The sequence below is a fragment of the Rhyacophila brunnea genome, unplaced genomic scaffold (assembly GCF_057557595.1).
Source record: "Rhyacophila brunnea isolate RB1 unplaced genomic scaffold, BYU_Rbru_1.0 scaffold_6, whole genome shotgun sequence".
Classification (NCBI taxonomy): domain Eukaryota; kingdom Metazoa; phylum Arthropoda; class Insecta; order Trichoptera; family Rhyacophilidae; genus Rhyacophila; species Rhyacophila brunnea.
Window position 1 is genome coordinate 13,235,435 of NW_028233276.1, and position 10,667 is coordinate 13,246,101.

Sequence of the window (10,667 nt, forward strand, 5' to 3'; positions counted from 1 at the left end):
GCATTTGAACCTTTAAACGAACATTGTCAGTTAGCAAAATCTGCCGAAATCACCAGAACAACAATAGGTTCACCTCACGCATACCGCGCTGCATCGACAGCCGTATGACTCAATAAACGTTTTTTATAATTTTCTACATGCCTACACATTTTCGACTCATGTCAAAATCGCGTGTTTTTTTGGTTTTTGTTTTTAGTGGTTAGCACAGTGTATTTTCTATTAGAATGTTGTCTATTATATGGTCTGCAGGTTGGGTTATATTCAAAATATTATCTATTGATGCTATATCATAAGTAATTTTAAGGTATGCACACGTAGATACTGTTAAAATTAATTGAAATTAGCATGAATAATGAATAATAATTCAAAATACTAATACATTATAATTGGCACTCTCCATCATTGAATTTATAGAGATAGAGAAACTATCACTGTTCTCAGGGACCCACTAAGGGTGTCTGCCGCTCCCTCAACCCTAAATTAAAAATTATTTTATTTGTAGACATAATATGAAAAAGGTCAAAAAAAATTGAAAAATATTGTAGTGTCATTAAAATATTAATAACATAAATTATAACATATTTTACCTGTGAAATAATAATACTAATCTGTTAATACAAATCTCCACTCTGTGGAGGTCCATATGAACTTATTAGGATCGGATATGGTCGGAAAAAAATAATAATATAACATTCTGAATTATAATTAATCTTTCATGACAAAGAAGCAAATTGCGCCATAGAAAACTATCCGTGAAACAAGCTCGAGGGACTAATTATTGTATTTTCTTGAAATATTGACTGAAATTATAACCATTTATTTCAATATATAACAATCATTTTATCATAATGCATTCGAAGTATGTGCAATAACTAGCACTATCATCGTAGTTTACCAACAGCGTATAGAAGACAAAATAAAAATTAAATCTCTATTGAAAATGTTTAAATAAAACAAATAGAAATCATAATTATATTTAGGTATTTTTATGAACAGCTGCCAGAATTTTATTTGTTTAATCCCACTGAAAGAACATAATTAAGATTTTTTAATACAGTACTGTTTACACACATAGTTTTAAAATCAAGATATTATTTACATTCATATAGTAAATATTTAAAATTCGTCTGGAATGAATAATCTAAGTTTAAAAGATTTATTACTGTAAAAACTTCTTAGACTATTACAAACCAGTAATTAATGCACTGTGTATACAAATCTGAAAATTCCTAATGCATTGCTAATCTGTTTATAAAATCTGCTTCCAATGTAAATAATAAAAATTACACACTGGAGTTATCTTAATTGTATTTTATTAGAGATTATTTTGTATGAGTCTATTGATCAAAATATTTAAAAAAAAAATGGTAGAATACATACAAATATTGGAATTACAATTGCATAACAACACACATGGTAAGATACTGTGTTATTTAATCATAAGGATTTAGAAAAACATATCTATTAAAATATGTAGATTTTTACTTAAGGGGGGACATGCTCGTCGTAGGTCAAAATTGAGTTTTATCGTATTTTCAAACCATGATCCTGGACACTCCTTAAACGTTGTAGATAATCTATTTATATAATTTTGAAGCCTTATTATCCTTTATATTTATTTCAAACATATTTTGATGACTGCATAAAGTATTGTTGTTATAGATCTACCATCATAAATTGGCGTTTCAGCGAGGGCGCTAGTATGACATTGAGAATGTTGCCATAACTAACACAAAATTGGTTATTTATACATTTTTATTGGTAGTAGATTTATGTACAAAAATATTAAAATAAAAAATAAACACAATCAAAATAAAAACGCGTTACTTTCTTTATAATCATGAGGAAGAAATGCATAGTTGGAAAAATCATAAATTGTAAAATATAAAGTAGTATTGTGTATGTATGGAAAAAATATAATAAAAAAGGCGAAAATAAATTAAATTCACTCTAAAGACAGTAAAACAGTATCAAAATCAATGGAATTTTAAATAAAACACGATAACAAACTATAAATTACACAAACAATGTAGAAATTATATAACTACTATTATAATGGTTCAATTCCAGATAGACTATCATCCAATTCTGTGTCACTCTTAGGACCATTTACAGTAAAAATAAAACCAGTCGAGGTCATATTATGGAATTCAAACTTGTAAATGTCAGTTTAATTGATACACTAAATTTCTTTATAAATCCGTTTACATACACAAATAATAAGTAAGTATTCATTTATATTGCTATCCGACATTAATTTTTATTTATATCATAACTTTGAACAAAACTAAAAAAAATAAGAAATAACTTGCGTTGTAATATAAATGCAACTTGGTAACACTGAACAACTGTCATGGCGACTTGCCGTTGTATTCCATTATCGATATAAATAATCATTTCGTTTTGTCCCTTTTCGTCATCGCAGAATTGCCATACTTTTAGAATGATGTCTCTGACATTTCCACGAACTGTTTTAGAACTACTTGCCATTATGCACTATACTTATTTCTTCTGTATTTTCAAAAACAAAATATATACCCCGAATCCTGCACACTGACGTTTCAAAATGTAAACATTTGACTCAGTCTGGAATAAATTTGTCATAACGCCCAATCGCCCGGAATTATTTTCGGATGTCTACATTAATTTCTTCGTGGAGACATAATTCGTTGTTGATTATATTAAAATATAGTTTACTTTAAATACTTACCAAATAATTGGTGCTAAGTAGCTATCGAATAATGTCGAATATTAAAAGGTCACATTCGTTTATTAATAATCTAAAATGCTCTTTATGTTTTCAAATGTACAAACAATAAAAATCTTGCGAGCAAGAAAAATAGCGTACCTACCTAAATTAGCAACAAACACTCATTCGATTATAAAATACTATATCAAATATAAAATTATGTATTAGGTACATTCCTTATTTAAGGAAAAAGGTTTTTTCACTTGTTGATCTCTTTTTTTAATAAGTAGGTATATTTTATTTATCAACACTAAATATAATGTGATTTTGATATTTTGACGCCATGAGAGCTAAATAAACGCAAGCGCAATCCATAATTCGAGAAACATGTTGTAAAATTAAATGGCATTTGTGACAAATTTATCCTCGATAGACAATTTTAGTTTCAAATTCGACCGGCTGCCAATTTACGATGGTAGATCTACACATGTACCTAACCGATTTTTTTTTTAAACGAAACATGTTCAAACACGCGCGTCAATATCATTTTACTCCCTATTTCAATTTTAGTTTGTCAATTTATGGCTACGGCCGTATGTTGTAGCTTAACCACTGGGGAATGACAAAAGAAATGGCGTATTTAAAAAAAAACACTACCTTATTCTTAGGTCAATAATTATTATAAAGCAATCATTATTCATAAAATGTTTATCACACTTGAATGGCCAAAGACATATCTTATAATAAATATCTTTAGAATCATCTTCAAATGTGTTGATCTTGCCGATTTTTTGAATAATAAAATGACTAATTCTTGTCAAATTTGGGATCACAGAGATTATCAATATAATTTTTTATCGTAAATATTTTACTAAAATTATCTCGTCATAAATTATACTAATGGTTTTATAAATGCGATTAAAAAATAATAAATGTAAAAAATCTTAACACCACTGCACATTCATGTACCGAAATATGACTATATTCTAAAACATTAGCGCGAGAGGTTTAAAAGAATACTATTTTATGTAACAAAAATACTTTATGCAGTCATTAAATGTTTAAAATAAATATAAAGGATAATAAGGCTTCAAAATTATATAAATAGATTATCTATAACGTTTAAGGAGTGTCCAGGATCATGGTTTGAAAATACAATAAAAACTCAATTTTGACCTACGACGAGCATGTGGGCCGTTAAGTATTGAACTATTTCGCGAATCCTCAGAAAAAAATACGACAAGACAAGTATGAAAAATTAGTCTAACACGAGAAATGACATTATCATCGTCTTTTCTGCCGAAAAACGTTTGGTTTACCATTGATTCTGAATAATATTTAATAAATTATCACCAGCTGTTTTCAACATACAAAAAATTATATTTTTTCACGTTTAGCTATGCGCTCGGTGTCGCTACCCCTCTCGCCCACCCCTTGCTATGCCACTGTAATCATAATATAATTAATATAAAATACTCATCATAATAATATAAAAAAACTAAGTTATAAGCTATTTAGAGTGGCAGGTGACAGTAAGCCGCACATCTCCAAACAGATTTGATTTACAAAAATGTCACAACAGACTGTAACAAAAAGCTAGCCACTATTTTGCATATAAATGAACACCAACGCACACTATCAGATTTATATTTTTTTCGGCGTCGTTGTCGACCGGAAATTTAACTCGGAAAATAGAAAATATCTCATACGCGAGAACATTTTCAACACTAAGCTTTAAGCTCGCTGATTCTATTATCCTGAAAGCTTCGACTTTATTCGCAGTGTGATAATATTTTTTCTCTTATAGAAATACGTGGGAGTCGTTGTCATAATATCAATCCATAGTTTCGTAAAACTATCTTAAAAATATATTTGTCTTAATACTAGTGGCGAAGGGTGGAAGTATGTTATTAAGATCCTACATAAATAGTGCACACTACACTTTGTCAGTCAAAAGTATTTGTTTTCATTGCTTTATGGCCATCCGCTAACGTGAATACTCAAAAAACGAGACTGAAACTACAGTATCTACCTAATGTATTTCCGATTATTATTATTGACTATTTATTATTGTGAAACCGAAAAGACACGACATGCTAGTCTCTCAGTTTCCAGTTACTCATAAAACAGTGGTACCAATATCAGCAGATTCGACGAAAAATCATATTTTCGTACCAAAATTGGTAGCACTAACAAGTGAAGACATCAAAAGTTAAAGATATGCAAACCGATTTTTAATTTAAAATATGTGGCAGATGTTGAGAAATACTCCTGCCTCTATAATTACAGGCTACCAGAATATTCCCGTAAAGTACGGAAAAAGCTTAGAATGATGTAGGAAAGACAATGTGTATGACAGTTTGAGGTTATGAGTTTATTAGGTTTCAGTAGCACAGTGTGCACTGTCACTGGCCAGTTTATGAGTTCTATCACCAACCAGTTCGTCAAATTTTAGTTTCTGCGTGAGCGGATGGCCTAAGACTACAACGAGTAGACAAAGTTTGCTAGTTCTTAAAATTCAATTAAATCCTGCCTATCCAAGCCATAGTAGATAATAGTCAAAAATATTAGTTTATTTATAAAATATCCAAATTTATGCTAATAAACCATGCATAATTTTAGATATTATATAGATAGAAAAATATTTTTTTATCGATTACAATTTGGTTAGACAGGGCTTTTTGAATTTTAGACTAAGTCTAAGTCTAACACCATTTGTAATGATGTGTATTCTTAATTCGACAAAAACAAATATGAAAAATAAATATGACTGAAAAAGTGTGCACTATTTTTGTTGAATCGCCCATAACATACCTATGCTATTATGATTTGGTTTAGATAGGGTTTAATTAAATTTTTAAAACTAACCAGCACCACGTGAAAATTGTATTCTTAGTTAAATGCAATCAAATAAGTATGACTGACCTTTTAATTACCAAATTTAAATAACACGTTAATTATATCTAATCACCAAGTACTCCAAACGCGCCAGTCGCGGTGTTAGCACTAAATGAGGTAATACCTACTTGAATTAATATAATCTTATCAATTTTCTTCACATTCCAATAATCTTTCTATTCGATAATATTTTCAGACATATCATAAGAATATCATATTATGGGCCTCCATATCTATTATAAACAACAATATCAGTACTACCAAGTTCCATTATAAATAACATCGCACTAGTTTCCTACCAAGGATTCACAAAACAGTCAAACGTCGTAACCCAAAAATAAATCGGTGATATTTTATGAACGTTTTTATCAATAATATTTGGTTCGATAAGTTTTATAGAATGTGACAAAGTGATTTATGTTTTATCATTAAAAATACAAAATACTGATAAAAGTCTGACTTCTAAACAAGAAAAATTCTATATAGTTTATTTATAAGTATATTTTTAAACTAAAAAATAAAATATATCATGGGTTACTGATAAAAGTTGGTAAGTCTCGAAATCATGTTATGGAGTAATTGCAATTTTAAAGTTTGATATGCCCTCTAAAATCATGCATAATGCTAATTTATATGTGGTGTATGTGCATCTTCTATATATCGGTTCACCATGATTTTTTTCCTGGCGTACATATTATGTATAATATAAAGATATGTATAATACGTTATTCTCTAAATACCTAAATTAGCGACTTACCAAATTCTTAGATGAATTTTGATTATTGAAGTGGTATTTCTGCCAATGCTTAGAATATCGAATAATATGGGCGGGGACTATGAGTACCTACTTAAATCAAATAATGCAAAAGGTGCCCACTGCAGATGACAATATTGCAAGATTTAATTTAAAATATAACATTGTAGCTGGTGCATAAAGAGAATTGAAAAAAACATCATTTTGTGTACCTAGTTAACAATGTACGTTTAGATAGACTACGAAATGTGAATGTGGCTATCTTTATCTTGTAAATTCATTGCAATTTTCATGCAAATCTTTCTTGAGATTACGAAAAAACGAGAATAATTTTGAAGGTTAGTGTGAATTAATTCAGATAAAAATATTACCCTACATTGTTTTTATTATTCTGATAATCCCAGCGATTAATTTGCATTAAAATTGTGCAAAACTGGGTCTTGTAAAGCAGTGCTTCCTGACCTTTTTTGAGTCACAGCGTATTGTTCAAAACATTACACGTTTGCAGCACGTTAATAAATACTTACGTACCAACCAGCGGTGTGTTATGATTTTTGCTTGTTGGGATGCTGATAGAAAAATATATTTTACTATTATTTATTTAAAATTTTCTGCTAATCAAAATACCCTCAAAAGGTCACCAAAGAAAAAATCGAATACGGAGTGGTGGTAAAACGACTGCCTGAAAAAAGATCTCGGTAAGTCGTGAATGAAGCGGGACAGAGTTAAGTCAGGAAAGTAACCGATGGAAGAAATATATTTCAAACTATGCCATAACCTGCAAAATAGTTGTAAATCGAAAAAACGAATGTCTTGAACATAGCAATAATACATACTTGTGAATATTTTAACAAAATATAATAGTGGATTTTATATTTATTTTCATTGTATTCATTCTAAAATAAATGATGTCTGAGTAAAGTGCATATTCTATCCTTGAATTTTCAGACGCCATTAACTTCTTATGACAAGCGCCATCTTGAATTTAATAAAATGACTGATTTTAAATGGGATTTTTATCGTCACCCGAGCAACTTTATCGCGGAGTAAAACTTTTATACTTAAATTTATTATTTCAGCGAGTGATACTTTTCTTGTATGTAAAATTGTATTTAATATGGACAGCCCGTGGAGAGCACAATAGAATTAAAGTTGAGAAATAAGCTTCCACAATGTAGAACATATTTTTAAAAATGTTTACTCACTTTAAAATCGTATCATTCTACAATAAAATATATTGGTTTTCAATACAAACAATTACAATCTTCCAAAGCAGAGCTTTCAACAGGCGTGTTAAGAATAATTATTGGGAAGTATGTCGCTTGATATTGTTGCGATTTGCAAAATTCGTTACATTTGTTGCGATGATATTGACATTAAAATTCATCATCATCAGCCGAGGTCAATCCACTGCTAGACGAAGGGCTCACCTTGGTCCCTCCACTCTTTTCGGTCCCAAGTTCTTCGCTGCCACGTACATTTATCGAACTTGGAGAGTTTTTTTACCCCTTGGGTACCGGTTTTCCGCCAATTGAGTTACATATCCAGTCCATCACCATTTCGTCTGCTTAACTATCTCTATCACATCGCGTACTCTTGTCTACTTTCTGACCCATTGGTTTCTTTTGTGGTCGTTCTGTGTTATGTCCAACATGCATCTTTCTACACCACATTGCGCTACTCGCAATTTTTGGATATTTCTTACAACAAGAGTCAATGTTTTACACACATGCGTTAGCATTGGTTGCACATATCGTTTGAACACTTTACGCTTAAGACACAATGGGAGGTCACTTTTGATGATACTATTCAGGCGTCCAAATGCGCCGTCAATTGATATTTGTTGTCCAAGATAGAAGTAGTTGTTGACTCGTCCAATTTGAGTGCCATTGGTGACGATCGCTTTTGGTTCAGTAAAGAAGTTCACCATTATTTTTGTCTTTGAGACATTTATCTTTAAACCTACTTTACGGATTTCATTTGCAAGCTCCTGCATCCTGTTTTCAACATCTTCATGGACATCCACAAAGGCAACGATGTCGTCTGCAAAGTGCAGGTGACTAAAGTATTTTCCGTTAATGGCGATTCCACTGTTCTCCCAGTCAATAGATTTTAGAGTAAATATTACAATTAACTATGAAAACATATAAAGAATAAACAAAAATACGGGTACCTACCCTAATGTAATGACAAATTTTATGAATTTGAATTAAGAATAGTCTTTTTAACAACTATGGTAATACAAAAAGCTATGCAAAATATATCAAAATATAATCAATACACTCGTAATATATTAAGTAGAGAAGCAACGTGACATGTTCGACAGTAAAAATTGTTGTATTTTTTAAAATTCTGATTTCTTGATTAAAATATTTAAATTAAAATATTTTTTTTTAATTTACATACAACGGTATAAGTAGGAAAACTGCATAATACAATTTAAATAATTATAGGTACCTCAATAGTTATCAATATATTATACTTTATATGTTTATTGATTGCTATATCATTAATTAATTAAATAATTTGACGTATGGCGAATACAGTAATACTATAGTGTCTTCTCACTCTATATTTTTATGACAAGACGTGGCAGTTAGAATAATAACATATTAATTACTGCTGTTTTAAATATTAAATAACTGACTCCAGCAAGAGTGAATGATTTCTCTGGCCATTACGGACCTGGGGTTGCTTTGAGGTTCCTGTTCCATTTTGGGGTTCTCAAGATTCTAAATCCAGTGCTTGAGTTCTTAATTAATTAATGGGTTCCTTAGGTTCCATGATCCGATTCAATTACCAACTCTGGTTATTGCCAGACAGATTATAATAAATGTAAAATAATGAATAATTATTTAAGTAAGAGTTCCCTGACGTTTCGTTAAGGTATCTACTGGTTCTCAATCTTTTCCAAATCACAATCTTCTGCCATAATTGCATAAAAAATGTATATTTAATAAAGCACAAAAAAACACATTTAAAATAACCAGAAAAGAAGATTTATGTGTAGATTATGCATCATAATATGTTATCTTACTTTGCTAATGTTTTCATCTGAATTGAAAATCATGACATTTTCTTTCACATAAACATCTTTATTTCATATGTAATAATATCAATCATTACATTTATATTCACTTTACTAGTATGTATTTTTTTGTTTATTGTAAAACATTGTTTTTCAATACATTTCGACGCAAGAAGGGAAAAAAAGCGTAACCCTCAGTTTTTCAAAATAGGTTTTATTACATAAAAACGTTGTACACGACTAAATACACGTTGTTTCTAAAGTATGTAAGCTGCAAATGCCGATTTATTATCCAAATTTAGCTAACAATTAAAAAAAAGAAAGAAGGAAGTGACGTGACGTGGCAAAAACGACTTAACCATCATTTTTGTTGGTTTTTTTTATTAAATTAACTCAATAATTAATATCATCTTAGGGATATAAAAACCAAATTATTAATTATCATGCACTTCAAGGTGATGTCTATTTTGTATGGTAACTTTGACCGAAAACCATAACAAAAACATTTTTGTGCCTCCTGTAAAATTTGATTTGTGTAGATTTCTCCCTTTTTCCTTTCCACAGTCGATTTGAAATCTATTTTTATAGTATCTACTAGTAAAAATATTTTAGATATCTAGGTAGGTATTATTGTACTTTTATTAATTTTATACTGCCACTGTTTGTTCCCATTTTTAGCGGATTCTCCGAATTTCAGCGAACAACGTTAATAGAATAACACGAAATAAATAAATGTAAATATTAAATCCAGCCCAAAAAAAGATCCACATTCGATAATCTATTATTCAAACATCGAAACAGTGATTAAAAAAATATTTTGATATTAAATTTTACGCTACAGTCAATATTTTTTAAAGTTTACTATTTACTTTACAATTGATGGATTGAGAACCCGTGATGTTGACATTAATCTTGATTGTAATATTTCTTTAAGTAGGCAATTCCCATGTAATGATACATTTTACAAACAGAGGCAAAGTATTGAACGCTGAAAGAAAGTTCATTTGCAAAGGTAATATGTACCTTCTCGCATTTATCATTGGCTAGTCTTCACAGAAGTACTTCATAAGGATTGCATGTCAGCAAAACATCAGATAGAGACTATCTATGTATATTCCGATCAGGTCGGCACTAAGTTTGCTGAGGGCTTATCGTCTTGAAAAAGTGGGACTAATTATTTACGATAGTCGCAAATCGCCCCTTGACCCGTCGCCGTGATAGCAAAGATAGATAAAATAAAATGGAAAAAAAAATGATTGATTATCATCATTTATTGAAGTCAACACTTAATTTGATGC